Source organism: Bos javanicus, chromosome 11 (assembly GCF_032452875.1).
Source record: "Bos javanicus breed banteng chromosome 11, ARS-OSU_banteng_1.0, whole genome shotgun sequence".
NCBI lineage: Eukaryota > Metazoa > Chordata > Mammalia > Artiodactyla > Bovidae > Bos > Bos javanicus.
Genome location: NC_083878.1, coordinates 17,506,609 through 17,520,199, shown reverse-complemented (window position 1 = coordinate 17,520,199; position 13,591 = coordinate 17,506,609). Strand labels below are relative to the sequence as shown.

General features: G+C 36.1%; 1 non-coding gene across 1 annotated transcript; it reads right to left on the bottom strand.

The window, feature by feature from the left end:
* Nucleotides 1–2,013: 2,013 nt before the first annotated feature.
* LOC133257870 (U7 small nuclear RNA) lies at nt 2,014–2,075 on the bottom strand. Its single transcript, XR_009739730.1, has one exon. It is a non-coding gene; the product is annotated as a U7 small nuclear RNA (small nuclear RNA).
* Nucleotides 2,076–13,591: the final 11,516 nt, after the last annotated feature.

The window sequence follows — 13,591 nt, the reverse complement described above, 5'->3', positions numbered from 1 at the left end:
CAACTTTTTCACTCTCCTCTTTCACTTTCATCAAGAGGCTCTTTAGTTCTTCTTCACTTTCTGCCACTTTCTGCCACCACTTAGGGTGGTGTCATCTGCATATCTGAGGTTATTGATATTTTTTCCAGCAATCTTCATTCAAGTTTGTGCTTCATCCAGCCCAGTGTTTCTCATGATATACTCTGCATATAAGTTAAATAAGCAGGGTGACAATATACAGCCTTGATGTACTCCTTTTTCTATTTGGAACCAATCTGTGGTTCCATGTCCAGTTCTAACTGTTGCTTCCTGACCTGAATACAGATTTCTCAAGGTGGTCTGGTATTCCCATCTCTTGAAGAATTTTCCAGTTTGTGGTGATCTGCACAAAGGCTTTGGCATAACCAATAAAGCTGAAATGGATGTTTTTCTGGAACTCTTGCTTTTTTGGTGATCCAATGGATGTTGGCTATTTGATCTCTGGCTCCTCTGCCTTTTCTAAAACTAGCTTAAACATCTGGAAGTTCATGGTTCATCTATTGTTGAAATCTGGCTTGGAGAATTTTGAGCATTACTTTACTAGCTTGAGAGATGATTGCAATTGTGTGGTAGTTTGAGCATTCTTTGGCATTGCTTTTCTTTGGGATTGGAATGAAAACTGACCTTTTTCAGTCCTGTGGCCACTGTTGCCTTTTCCAAATTTGTTGGCATATTAAGTGCAGAACTTTCATACCATCATCTTTTAGGATTTGAAATAGCTCAACTGGAATTCCTTCACCTCCACTAGCTTTGTTCATAATGATGCTTCCTAAGGTCCACTTGACTTCGCATTCCAGGGTGTCTGGCTCTAGATGAGTGATCACACCATTGTGATTATCTTGTTCATGAAAATCTTTTTTGTATAGTTCTTCTGTGTATTCTTGCTACCTCTTCTTATATCTTCTGCTTTTGTTAAGGCCATACCATTTCCATACCATTGCATTCACAAAGCATGCTGTATTAATATAACTGAATTATATTTAGCAAATTTAGCAATAACAAGGTAAGAAATATTGCTATACACAAAAAAATATTGTCAAAAAATTGAATGAAAGGAGTCAGATAGGAATGAGTACACACTATATAACTGGATTTATATGAAATTCAAGAACAGACAAGACTAATATATGGTATTTGAAATCAGAACAGTAGTAGATATTTGGCAAAGAGTTGAGGGTAGGGTAGACTGGCTGATGAGTTGTGTGAAGGAATTTTCCATGTAATATAAATGTTCCATATCTTAATTTTAGTGATAATATTATGTGACAAAACTCAATGAACTCTTCACATTATATCTGAGCATTTTAAATTCTAAAAATGAATTTTGTGGAAGGCTCAATTCAAAGGTTGTTAGCACTGAAAGAAAATGCTTCCCTTGCTTTGTCCTCAGTTTTGAGGATGACTCAGTTGCTTAGGGCTCTGGTATGTGACTTGGTTAAACATTTTTGTCCTCTCCTTGGATGTACATAAGAACAGAACAGATTTTGTTCACAGAATCACAGCAGAAACCACCTAATGGATCTTGAAATATTCCTGTCAAATGATGAAAAGGATTGCACATGCATGATTTGTGAAATACAGAAATGTTTTGTATCATGATTTATGGCAGTGCTGCATAAAACTGTAAAATCTTAGGACTTTATACAACAATAAGCCCCACAATACCTGCCTTCTAGTTCAATAGAGACAATTATTTTTTTATTATAATTCATTTTCCATTGCTATCATATAACTCTTTTATCAACCACACATGATTTATCTGCTTCTTGATTCAAATAACTATAGTATACCTGGTCCAGGTGACACAATATAGATTTCAGAATGGAAATGTATCACTCTCTGTGAAGCAGATATAAAAGAACAGAAGAAAAATAAAGTGATTCTGGAAAAAAGAAGTGTAAATGGAAAAGGAAAGTAGTACATTTAATTTTTTTTTCTAATTTATGTGTTAATCAGGAGGAAAGTTAAATATTTGAAATACTGTCATTTTTTTCCTGGAGTTTTCTGGTGCAGACTGGAAAACCTGCTAGACAAATTCTATAAGAGCTTTAACACTGGAAAACTGTTATTTTACATTACTGCATCTATCTTCAAAACCATGGTCGAAAAACAGAAATGGCCTTGCCTAACATTTGAGAAGCTCTCTCTTTGTGTGCCCACACAGGCATTACATGCATGACAGTGAATATGTTGTTCTATTAACATGTCAATGATTAAATGAGTTTAAGAAGAGAGAATATCTATCCGGCCTCCATCCTGGTAGACACATTATGGTAGAAAACCAGGACCAGAAGTAGGAGCTAGTTTCTAAAAGTAGCATCTTTTAGGAGTTTAGGGTGAGAGATAATGGAACAATGAGGTCAGACCACATATAAGAATAGAACTTTGACCATAATCTTGTAGTCACCATTCTGGGAACCCAAACTATAGCTTCTGCAGTAATTGGCCTAAACTAGTCAGTACTTAGGTAATGACCCCCAGCTTCCCAAAATTTTATCCCCTATGCTTGTTTCCAACTCAAGATCTACCAGAGAAATCCATATACACTCCCTAAAACCATTGCATAGGGTGCTGGATTTCTAGTTAGCCCACCTCCAGGTTATCCATGGCAATATCCTGTAATCAAGACATACTTGAAGAGTTCCTTTTTTCCCCCCACTGTAAAGCTTTCCCATTCTGTTGCCTGCCTTTGAGTCCCTGCCAAATGCAAGTGATGTTGGCTTATTTTCTTGCTATAACAAGCTCTGAGTAAATAGCTTATGCTTCTCATTTAGGTGGTCTTTGCTTCCTGCAAGGGACAATATATAGTCGTAGGTGTCCCCTTGCCTTCCTTTCTCCTTTATTTGAAGGAGCAAGTAGGAACTGGTAGCTCAGTGTAGATTATTAAAGGGCTCAATGAAGATAGTGAGACATTTAAGAGGAGATTTAGGAAATTGCAAGAGTCAAAAGGGTAGAGATTTCTAAAAAGGAAAGGGAGACTAATAGTACTAATTTCCACCAAAAGTTTAAGTAAACTGAAAGATGAGAAAGCTTATTTGATTTTGCATTTCATAAGCCACTGTTGAACATGAAAGAGCAATTTCAAGTGTAGTAGAAGAGAGGGAAAGCAGAATAAAAGCTGAGTGTAATGTCATGGAGGTGTGGAGGCATCAACAGTAGAAATGCTTACAGAACAACAATTAAGAGATTTTTTTAAAGACAGAGACCTTAGAATGTCATTTAGGATGGTGTAACTCAAAGACTTAGATAGTGTTTGTTACTATGGAGATGAGATATGAAAATACCGGACTGGGGATGAGTTGGAGGGAGAAAGAAAAGACAGGATTAGAGAAACAAGAAATATGAAAATATTGCCAGAACTTAGAGAATACTTACTGCTAGAAGGAATAATAAAAGAACATAAACCAACCAAAGGAAAAGAAAAATAGATGTTTGCATCAGCAAAGGACCAAAGGAGGGATGCTAATCCCATTATGTAATTTAGCAGATAACCCAACAGAAACACAGCATTTATAAATGAAACAGGCAAGGATGTTGGAGGGTACCCAGGATAAAAGGGGTCACAGAATCCTGAGTAATGGTATATTTTTTTTAGCAGTACCTACTACCAGCCCAAGCCCTAAATTGTTATGACAGTTTCAGAATTATTTTAAGCAAAACTAGCTCCTGTTGAACTGATTAGTTGCTTTTTGAAATGAGTTCAAGGGTACTTAAGGAAGTAAGAAATGTCTTTAAAAGATTAGACTTTGAAGTTAGACTAGGTTCCCATTTTCAGTTCCCTACTCTGCCATTTTCTGTCAGTGTAATTTTAGACAATTATTTAACAACTCTAAATCTCAATTTTTTTTTCATCTGGGAAATGCAAACAGCTATTCTACCTCATAAGAATAAAAAGTCAATGGAGTAAAGTTTTAGTATCTCATCTGGCTCAGAGCTGATGATAAAAATGAAATGTTTTTACACTTGGATAAAATATACTAGTACTGTTTCTTTGATTAAGTTTGTTGTTGTTTAGTCACTAAGTCATGTCAGACTCTTTGTGACCCTATGGACTATAGCCTGCCAGCCTCCTCTGTCCATGGGATTTTCCAGGCAAGAATACTGGAGTGGGTTGCAATTTCCTTCACTAGGGAGTCTTCCCAACCCAGGGACTGAATCCGAATCTCTTGCGTCTTCTGCATTGGCACATGGATTCTTTACGACTGAGCCACCTGCAAAGCCCTTGATTATGTTTAGCAGCTTTAATATGACACACATAGAAACACAAACATACATACATACATACACCTGTACATGCATATATGTTAGTCACTTAGTCATGTCCAACTCTTTGTGACCCATGTACTGTAGCCCATCAGGCTCCTCTGTCCATGGAATTCTTCAGGCTAGAACACTGCAGTGAGTAGCCATTCCCTTCTCCAGCTGATCTTCCCAACCTAGGGCTCAAACCCAGGTCTCCTGCACTGCAGGCAGATTCTTTACCATCTGAGCCACCAAGGAATCACCACATGAATATACACACATATACACATAAGAGATGCAGAACAGAAGGTATTATCACTGTTCTACACAAGAGGATGTTGAAGGTTCAAGAATGCTAAGCAATTTGTCCAGGGTCTAATATTGAATAATACAAGCAGAAATCAAATCCAAGATTTCTGATGTTCTGAAGTCTTAGAAACCTCAGATTCATGGGTAGGCTTATGAGGCTGCATTCCTCCAAGAAATGTGGGCATTTTTTCAGTGGGTCTAGAAAATCTTCGTTAAGTTTTAAAGAGAGAGCCAGAGTGAATGCCAAGAACCTCTGGTTAGGAGTAGTCACACCTTAGTCCAGTCATATACATATTCCTGTATGTTAGAATTCAGAAGAATCTCTTATTTTGCATAAGATGAAAACTGTCTTTCCCAATTTGCAATAGGAGAGCTCCTAATGCCAAGTCCTCTAACTAGTAATCTTATCACTATACAATCTCTATGTTATTTGTCAAATACAATGCAGAAAATAGGTCCTGCTGAAATAACTTGCCAAGAAAATAACTGACAAGACATTGAGAAATGGAGTCTAATGGAAAAATGTTACTTGTGTTTACAATTTCACATATTCATTCCTGTATATGTTTGCCATCTTTTAAAGGAGGTTCTTGTGCATTTATGACTGTTATTTACAGTATATTTATTCCTACTCTATAAACATTCTGCTGACAAATGCCAATGTCATTTGTTCTTTATGTTATAATTTCATGCATATTTTGTAAAAATAAGAAAAGTGTATAGATAATAAATCCATTTAAAATATTTTATAACATATATATTTCCCATAATAGCCAGTGAATTCCTAGAACATTTGCAAAAGACAATTATTAGTTTCTATAGATTATAAACAAAATATATTTGAAGCATCTAAAGAATATATAACATTTTTAATAAATATGAAAATAGTTGCTTATGGCATGATTTTTATGTTGAGTGTTTTTTGCATATTTAAAATATAATTTATATTTTCAAACATAAAAACTATAATGATATATAGTTTTTATATACCATTCAGCTTGCTAACTTGCTAAATTATTGATTCATATCTACAGGAAGGTATATGGGAATGCACTCATCATAATTATGAAAAATAGACTTCAATTTCCTGCACCTGAGGGCTGCAATAAAATATTTTCCAAAAATATGAAAATAATAGGAAAGGAAATTTCTCCTCTAATGCTGTATCATAGTGGAATATAGGAAAGATATGCAAGGTTACTAAAAGGAATACACTCTAGGTAAGTAGAAATTAGGGATTAGCATATTTAAACAAAGAATATGTCATCCACCAAACTAGTTGCTTATTCAGAAACAAAAAGAAAAATTCATAGAAGTAAACATGAGCTGAATCCTACCAGACATTATTTAGAAGAAAGAAACATCTCTAAGTCAAAGAACTTAGCTTGCATTGTCCCCAGAAAAATATACACCTTATTATCTTAGCCTGAAGCAGCCTTTTGCTATTTAATTTTCTTGTTGAATGCTTATAGGAGTCTTGTCTGGCAGTATCCTATTTGGTAGTCATTACCTATATGTTCGGAGAAGGCAATGGCACCCCACTCCAGTATTCTTGTCTGGAAAATCCCATGGATGGAGGAGCCTGTTAGGCTGCAGTCCATGGGGTCGCTAACAGTCGGACACGACTGAGCGACTTCACTTTCACTTTTCACTTTCATGCATTGGAGAAGGAAATGGCAACCCACTCCAGTATTCTTGCCTGGAGAATCCCAGGGACTGGGGAGCCTGGTGGGTTGCCGTCTATGGGGTCGCACAGAGTCGGACATGACTGAAGCGACTTAGCAGCAGCAGCAGCAGCAGCTATATGTTGCTAATGAGCACATGAAATGTGGCTGATCCAAGTTGTAGTGTGCAGTAAGTGTAAAATACACTTTGAATTTCAAAGACATAGTACAAACACTACATAAATATCTTAGTATGGTTTTATTGATTGCATGTTAAAACTATATTTTATACATATTGTGTGAAATAAATTATAGTACTAAAGTTTGTTTCATCTGTTTCTTCTTATTTTTCTAACATGGCCTCCAGAAACATCTAAATTACATATGGGGCTCCCACTTGTGGATTGCATTATATTTATATTGGACATCACTAGTCCATACCAACAGAGAACAATAATAGCTCTTCCCTACTCTGTCTATATTTTATGTTGTATGCTTGTTAAGAAGCATTCTTATTATAGATTATTTCATGGGTAGATCTGGCTATCAGGCAAGAGAAACTGGTTCTGTGGATTTTAGATGCTTGGTTCCTTTACAATCTACACTTATTAAATATTTTAAAGGGAACATTTTGATTTTGAACATCAGTTTCATAAAGTTTTTTGGCCTGAATCTGCCAATAAGAGCAGCATCTACTCTTGGCATGCTAAGGAATCATATCTGAGTTTATACTGCTAAGGGTCAAATCTTAAACTATGATACACTGACTATAACTATGCCATAAGATCAGCCTTTTAGAAGACAGCCAGCTTCCCAGTGTTGCCCAATCAATAGAAATCACATCTTCTGTTTCATATGTGTTTATGTATGTATTCTATTGTTATACTTTGTTATAATTTTCTAAAATTATATAGTTTATTCTATAACTTCATACTTAGTATTTTTAATAAAACTAGTGGAGAAGGCAATGGCACCCCACTCCAGTACTCTTGCCTGGAAAATCCCATGGACAGAGGAGCCTGGAAGGCTGCAGTCCATGGGGTCACTGAGGGTCAGACACGACTGAGTGACTTCACTTTCACTTTTCACTTTCATGCATCGGAGAAGGAAATGGCAACCCACTCCAGTGTTCTTGCCTGGAGAGTCCCAGGGACGGGAGAGCCTGGTGGGCTGCCGTCTATGGGTATGTACAGAGTCGGACATGACTGAAGTGACTTAGCAGCAGCAGCAGTACATAAATATAGGGCTTCCCTGGTGGCTCAGCTGGTAAAGAATCTGGCCGCAATGCAGGAAGCAATGCATAAATATAGTTCAAGAGTCATTTTTTTTTCTTTATCCCACATACATTTGCTACTCCAAAAGATCCCCTCTTCCTTTTAATCTTGTAACTGATTATGTTTTATTTGTTTGTTTCTCTAAATAACATGCCTATATTGCTTCTTCTTCACTTTTCAGTTTTAGTCAATATCTATGGAACTTAAGATCTTTTGCTTTCTTTTGTGAATTTCATCCCTCTACACATACACAGAAATAGGCTCACTCATCATGTAACTCAGTTTCCCATTCTGCCATCTTCCAAATAGTTATAATTTTGATGTGATTATAATTCACAACAAAGTGGAAGCTAATGCATGTGTTTAACTCACCATCTCTAAGGGTTATTTGAGTGAGATCTTTACACTTGAAGAAAAAAATAATCAAAGTGTGAACTTAGGGGCATTACTGCTAAGTCAGAAATCAGGATTATTAGTACACTAAGTAAGAGGCATCAACTAAAAAGAATCACATGAGCTATATCACCCCCATATTGCTTTCTCTCACCTATTTAATTATTCACTTATGACCTTGCTAAAAAGACTCAAAGTTGGAATTTTCTGCCAAAATTTTAGAAGGTGAACCTATCAATTAAAGCTTCATGAAGGAGGTAGAGTTTGAAGGCAGTCATAGCTTTCACTGAACACAGGCCAGTGAAGTGAGATGTACAGGAAGGCAACTCTTTAGATATCAACATCAGCAAATCTGATGATAAACTGGATGAGATGTAACAGCCAGCTGGCCCTTCCCCATATCCTTTCAAAGAGAGCAAGGGTTTAGACAGTGAAGAGTAGAGGGAAAAGGTTTTTCTGGTGAGTGTAACAATTATGGGCAATGATTAAAAGTGGCAAGGCACAGAACATGTTCTGTAGGGGAGTGAAGAAGGATAAAGATGTAGAAATAAAATCAAACAAGCAAAGGTGAGGAAAAGTTCTGACAGAATATCAAATTCAAATTCTGTCCAAAGTAGGGGTCCTTCAAATTCTTCTATAGCTTTAATATTCAGAAAGATGGATCATTCTGATTTTTCTAAAGGCCTGCATGGGCGGAAAAATACTCTAGCAGGAACTATGTTTTTTTTTTTTTTGAAAGTAGAATTTGTCTTTCTCATATTAAATTATTGAGGGCAAGTCAACAGGTATTAACACAAAATTAATACATATATAATATATAAGGAGATACACAGTGAGATATATAAGGAGATACACAGGAAACTGAATGTCGCATATCCTTAGGACATTGAAGTCCAGCACACATGAAACTCAATTAAAAGACTATAGAATGAGGAAACTAGGGACATTTTACTTGTGAATTTTAAAATTCTACATAATTTGTAAGCATTTAATTCTGACTAAATACTGATAATTTGTGGGGTTTTTTTTTTACCTGTTCATTTTTTAATTAATTAATTAATTTATTTATTATTATTTTTTTACTTTACAATATTGTGTTGGTTTTGCCATACATCAACATGCATCCACCACGGGTGTACACGTGTTTCCCATCCTGAACCTGTTAGAAAGTGTTTTAGTTTCCTTCTTTTACAAGTGGTTGACCAGTTCTCCCAGCACCACTTGTTAAAGAGATTGTCTTTAGTTCATTGTATATTCTTGCCTCCTTTGTCAAAGATAAGGTGTCCATAGGTGCATGGGTTTATCTCTGGGCTTTCTATTTTGTTCCATTGATCTGTATTTCTGTCTTTGTGCCAGTACCATACTGTCTTGATGACTGTGGCTTTGCAGTAGAGCCTGAAGTCAGGCAGGTTAATTTCTCCAGTTCCATTCTTCTTTCTCAAGATTGCTTTGGCTATTCGAGGTTTTTTGTATTTCCATACAAATTGTGAAATTATTTGTTCTAGCTCTGTGAAAAATACCATTGGTAGCTTGATAGGGATTGCACTGAATCTATAGATTGCTTTGCGTAGTATACTCATTTTCATTATATTGATTCTTCTGACCCATGGACATGGTATATTTCTCCATCTATTAGTGTCCTCTTTGATTTCTTTCATCAGTGTTTTATAGTTTTCTATATATAGGTCTTTAGTTTCCTAAGGTAGATATATTCCTAAGTATTTTATTCTTTTCGTTGCAATGGTGAATGGAATTGTTTCCTTAATTTCTCTTTCTATTTTCTCATCATTAGTGTATAGGAATGCAAGGGATTTCTGTGTGTTGATTTTATATCCCGCAACTTTACTATATTCATTGATTAGTTCTAGTAATTTTCTGGTGGAGTCTTTAGGGTTTTCTATGTAGAGGATCATGTCATCTGCAAACAGTGAGAGTTTTACTTCTTCTTTTCAAATTTGGATTCCTTTTATTTATTTTTCTGTTCTGATTGCTGTGGCAAAAACTTCCAAAACTATGTTGAATAGTAGTGGTGAGAGTGGGCACCCTTGTCTTGTTCCTGACTTTAGGGGAAATGCTTTCAATTTTTCACCATTGAGGGTAATGTTTGCTGTGGGTTTGTCATATATATCTTTTATTATGTTGAGGTATGTTCCTTCTATTCCTGCTTTCTAGAGAGTTTTTATCATAAATGGATGTTGAATTTTATCAGAGGCTTTCTCTGCATCTATTGAGATAATCATATGGCTCTTATTTTTCAATTTGTTAATGTGGTGTATTACATTGATTGATTTGCAGATATTGAAGAATCCTTGCATCCATGGGATAAAGCCCACTTGGTCATGGTGTATGATCTTTTTAATGTGTTGTTGGATTCTGATTGCTAGAATTCTGTTAAGGATTTTTTCATGTATGTTCATCAGTGATATTGGCCTGTAGTTCTCTTTTTTTGTGGCATCTTTGTCAGGTTTTGGTATTAGGGTGATGGTGGCCTCATAGAATGAGTGTGGAAGTTTGCCTTCCTTTGCAATTTTCTGGAAGAGTTTGAGTAGGATAAGTGTCAGCTCTTCTCTAAATTTTTGGTAGAATTCAGCTGTGAAGCCGTCTGGACCTGGGCTTTTATTTGCTGGAAGATTTCTGTTTACAGTTTCAATTTCCGTGCTTGTGATGTGCCTGTTAAGATTTTCAATTTCTTCCTGTTTCACTTTTGGAAAGTTGTGCTTTTCTAAGAATTTGTCCATTTCTTCCACATTGTCCATTTTATTGGTATATAATTGCTGATAGTAGTCTCTTATGATCCTTTGTATTTGTGTGTTGTCTGTTTTAATCTCTCCATTCTCATTTCTAATTTTATTGATTTGATTTTTCTCCCTTTGTTTCTTAATGAGTCTGGCTAATGGTTTGTCAATTTTATTTATCCTTTCAAAGAACCAGCTTTTGGCTTTGTTGATTTTTGCTATGGTCTCCTTTGTTTCTTTTGCATTTATTTCTGCCCTAATTTTTAAGATTTCTTTCCTTCTACTAATCCTAGGGTTCTTCATTTCTTCCTTTTCTAGGTGCTTTAGGTGTGTTTTTTAAATCATTAATATTATTCTTGGTTTCTCTGTGGGCCCGTGACAATACAGATAGCACTCTTTAAGCATTTATTAAATGCTTAGGATTTTTATTTAAATAAAAGAAGAAAAGGAGATAAGGAAAAAGAAATAACTACTGAAGAGACCTGGATGATCATATTATCAACCAATTGAGTCTATGGCTCAAATGAGGAATGCATGCATAGTGTAATAAAACAGTCTGGCCTACTTTCTAACCAATGACATCTTTGTCAGGGTCTACTTTTTATCACAAAGGCTTAAGAAAATGATAAATTGTTTTTCTTTACAAAGAAGTTGAAGATGATGATAATAGATAATCTTCTAGCCCTCACTGTATACTGTATATTCTTGCAATTATATGCAGAGTACATCATGAGAAACGCTGGGCTGGATTAAGCACAAGCTGGAATCAACATTGCAAGGAGAAATATCAATAACCTCAGATATGCAGATAAGCATCTGCATGCAAGGCGGGAGACCCGGGTTCGATCCCTGGATCGGGAAGATCCCCTGGAGAAGGAAATGGCAACCTACTCCAGTATTCTTGCCGGGAGAATCCCATGGAGGGAGGAGCTTGGTAGGCTATAATCTATAGGATCATAAAGAGTCCGACAGGACTGAATAACTTCACTTTCACGTTCATGCAAATGACACCACCCTTATGGCAGAAAGTGAAGAAGAACTAAAGATCCTCTTGATGAAAATGAAAGAAAAAAGTGAAAAAGTTGGCTTAAAACTCAATCATCAGAAAACTAAAATCATGGCATCTGGTCCCATCACTTCATGGCAAAGAGATGGGGAAACAGTGGAAACAGCTATAAAACTTTACTTTTGGGGGCTCCAAAATCACTGCAGATGGTGACTGCAGCCATGAAATTAAGATGCTTACTCCTTGGAAGAAAAGTTATAACTTACCTAGACAGCATATTAAAAAGCAGGGACATTACTTTGCCAACAAAGGTCCAAATAGTCAAAGCTATGGTTTTTCCAGTAGTCATGTATGGATGTGAGAGTTGGACTATAAAGAAAGCTGAGTGCCGAAGAATTGATGGTTTTGAACTGTGGTATTGGAGAAGACTCTTGAGAGTCCCTTGGACTGCAAGGAGATCCAACCTGTCCATTTTAAAGGAAATCAGTCCTAAATGTTCAGTGGAAGGACTGATGTTGTAGCTGAAAAGCCAATACTTTGGCCACCTGATGGGAAGAATGACTCATTTGAGAAACCATGATGCTGGGAAAGATTGTAGGTGGAAGGAGAAGGGGACGACAGAGGGTAAGATGGCTGGATGGCATCACCAACTCATGAGTTTGAGTAAACTCCGGGAGTTGGTGATGGACAGGGAGGCCTGGCGTGCAACAGTCCATGGGGTCGCAAAGAGTTGGACATGACTGAATGACTGAACTGAACTGATACATAGCTCATATTGTATGGAAGACTTGCAAAGAAATCTAACCTCTGCAAGTCTTTTTTTTAAAGAACAGCAACAATTTTCAATACAACTATTTAATTTTATAGTTGTTAGTATAGTGTTTTCTATGAATCAGAATATTTGTCAAATGCAGACTGTGCTATTTGAAGGTGTACTGAGGGGAGACTTGGGAATTCTTGATATGGGGATTCATCTGGAACACTTTGGAGGAAATCTTTGACAACTTTAGCTTTGACAACTAAAATGAAGTACATTGTTTGATAAACAATTGCTGGATTCCATAAGCAAGTGGTCTATTTTATTATAATAGGAAAATGATAGATGTTAGAGCAGTCATCTTTAAAGTTTGTGTTTTTTGTTGGTTCCATGGGGTTGTTTGGATAAACTACTACTAGGTGAATATTTGTCAGTGTGATTTTGTTCTGTTTCTTTTCCCCTTGCTTTAAGCTCAAATTCATTAAATTAATAGTACAGAAGGAAGTCAGGATAGAATAGCTGGTTGATAAAAATCTAAGAAATGTCATTGGCCAAATAAACATTTTTCAGGGATGCATGCTTGAGTATAGTCATGGAGAGAAGGCATACTACACAAAGAACAAATAGCTCTTCTCTTAATTTCATTCTAAGGGCAGAACTGAGCATGTGTTCTTCGATAAAAATAGCATTCTCATACTCTAATGATTTAGGAATGATAGCTTGATGCACAGTTTTAAAACCAGCAAAGTTATAAAATAAGATGAATGGAAAACTGATGATTTATCATTGTTGAAGCAATCCTCCTGTTGCCCAAGTCAATAAGTGAATAGTTTTCCAAATTCAATGTTTCTTTCTCAGTCCGTTTTCTCCTGCACATTTCTATGGGTCTTAGGATGTTTCTCCTCCTCCTGATTCATGGAACATGCATATTTGCCATATTTCATTCTATCTGTTCTCTTATAGAATTATGTGTAGCTTATTCTATGATTCTTTCTCATTCTATTTACATTGCAAGATGCTTAAATCATATAAAATTATAAGAATCTGTTTTGTTACAGGCAAACTGCCTTTGAGAGGCAGTTCACTGAAATAAATTTAGCTATTTTAAATACACATATCTATGTATGCAATGGCACCCCACTCCAGTACTCTTGCCTGGAAAATCCCATGGACGGAGGAGCCTGGTAGGCTGG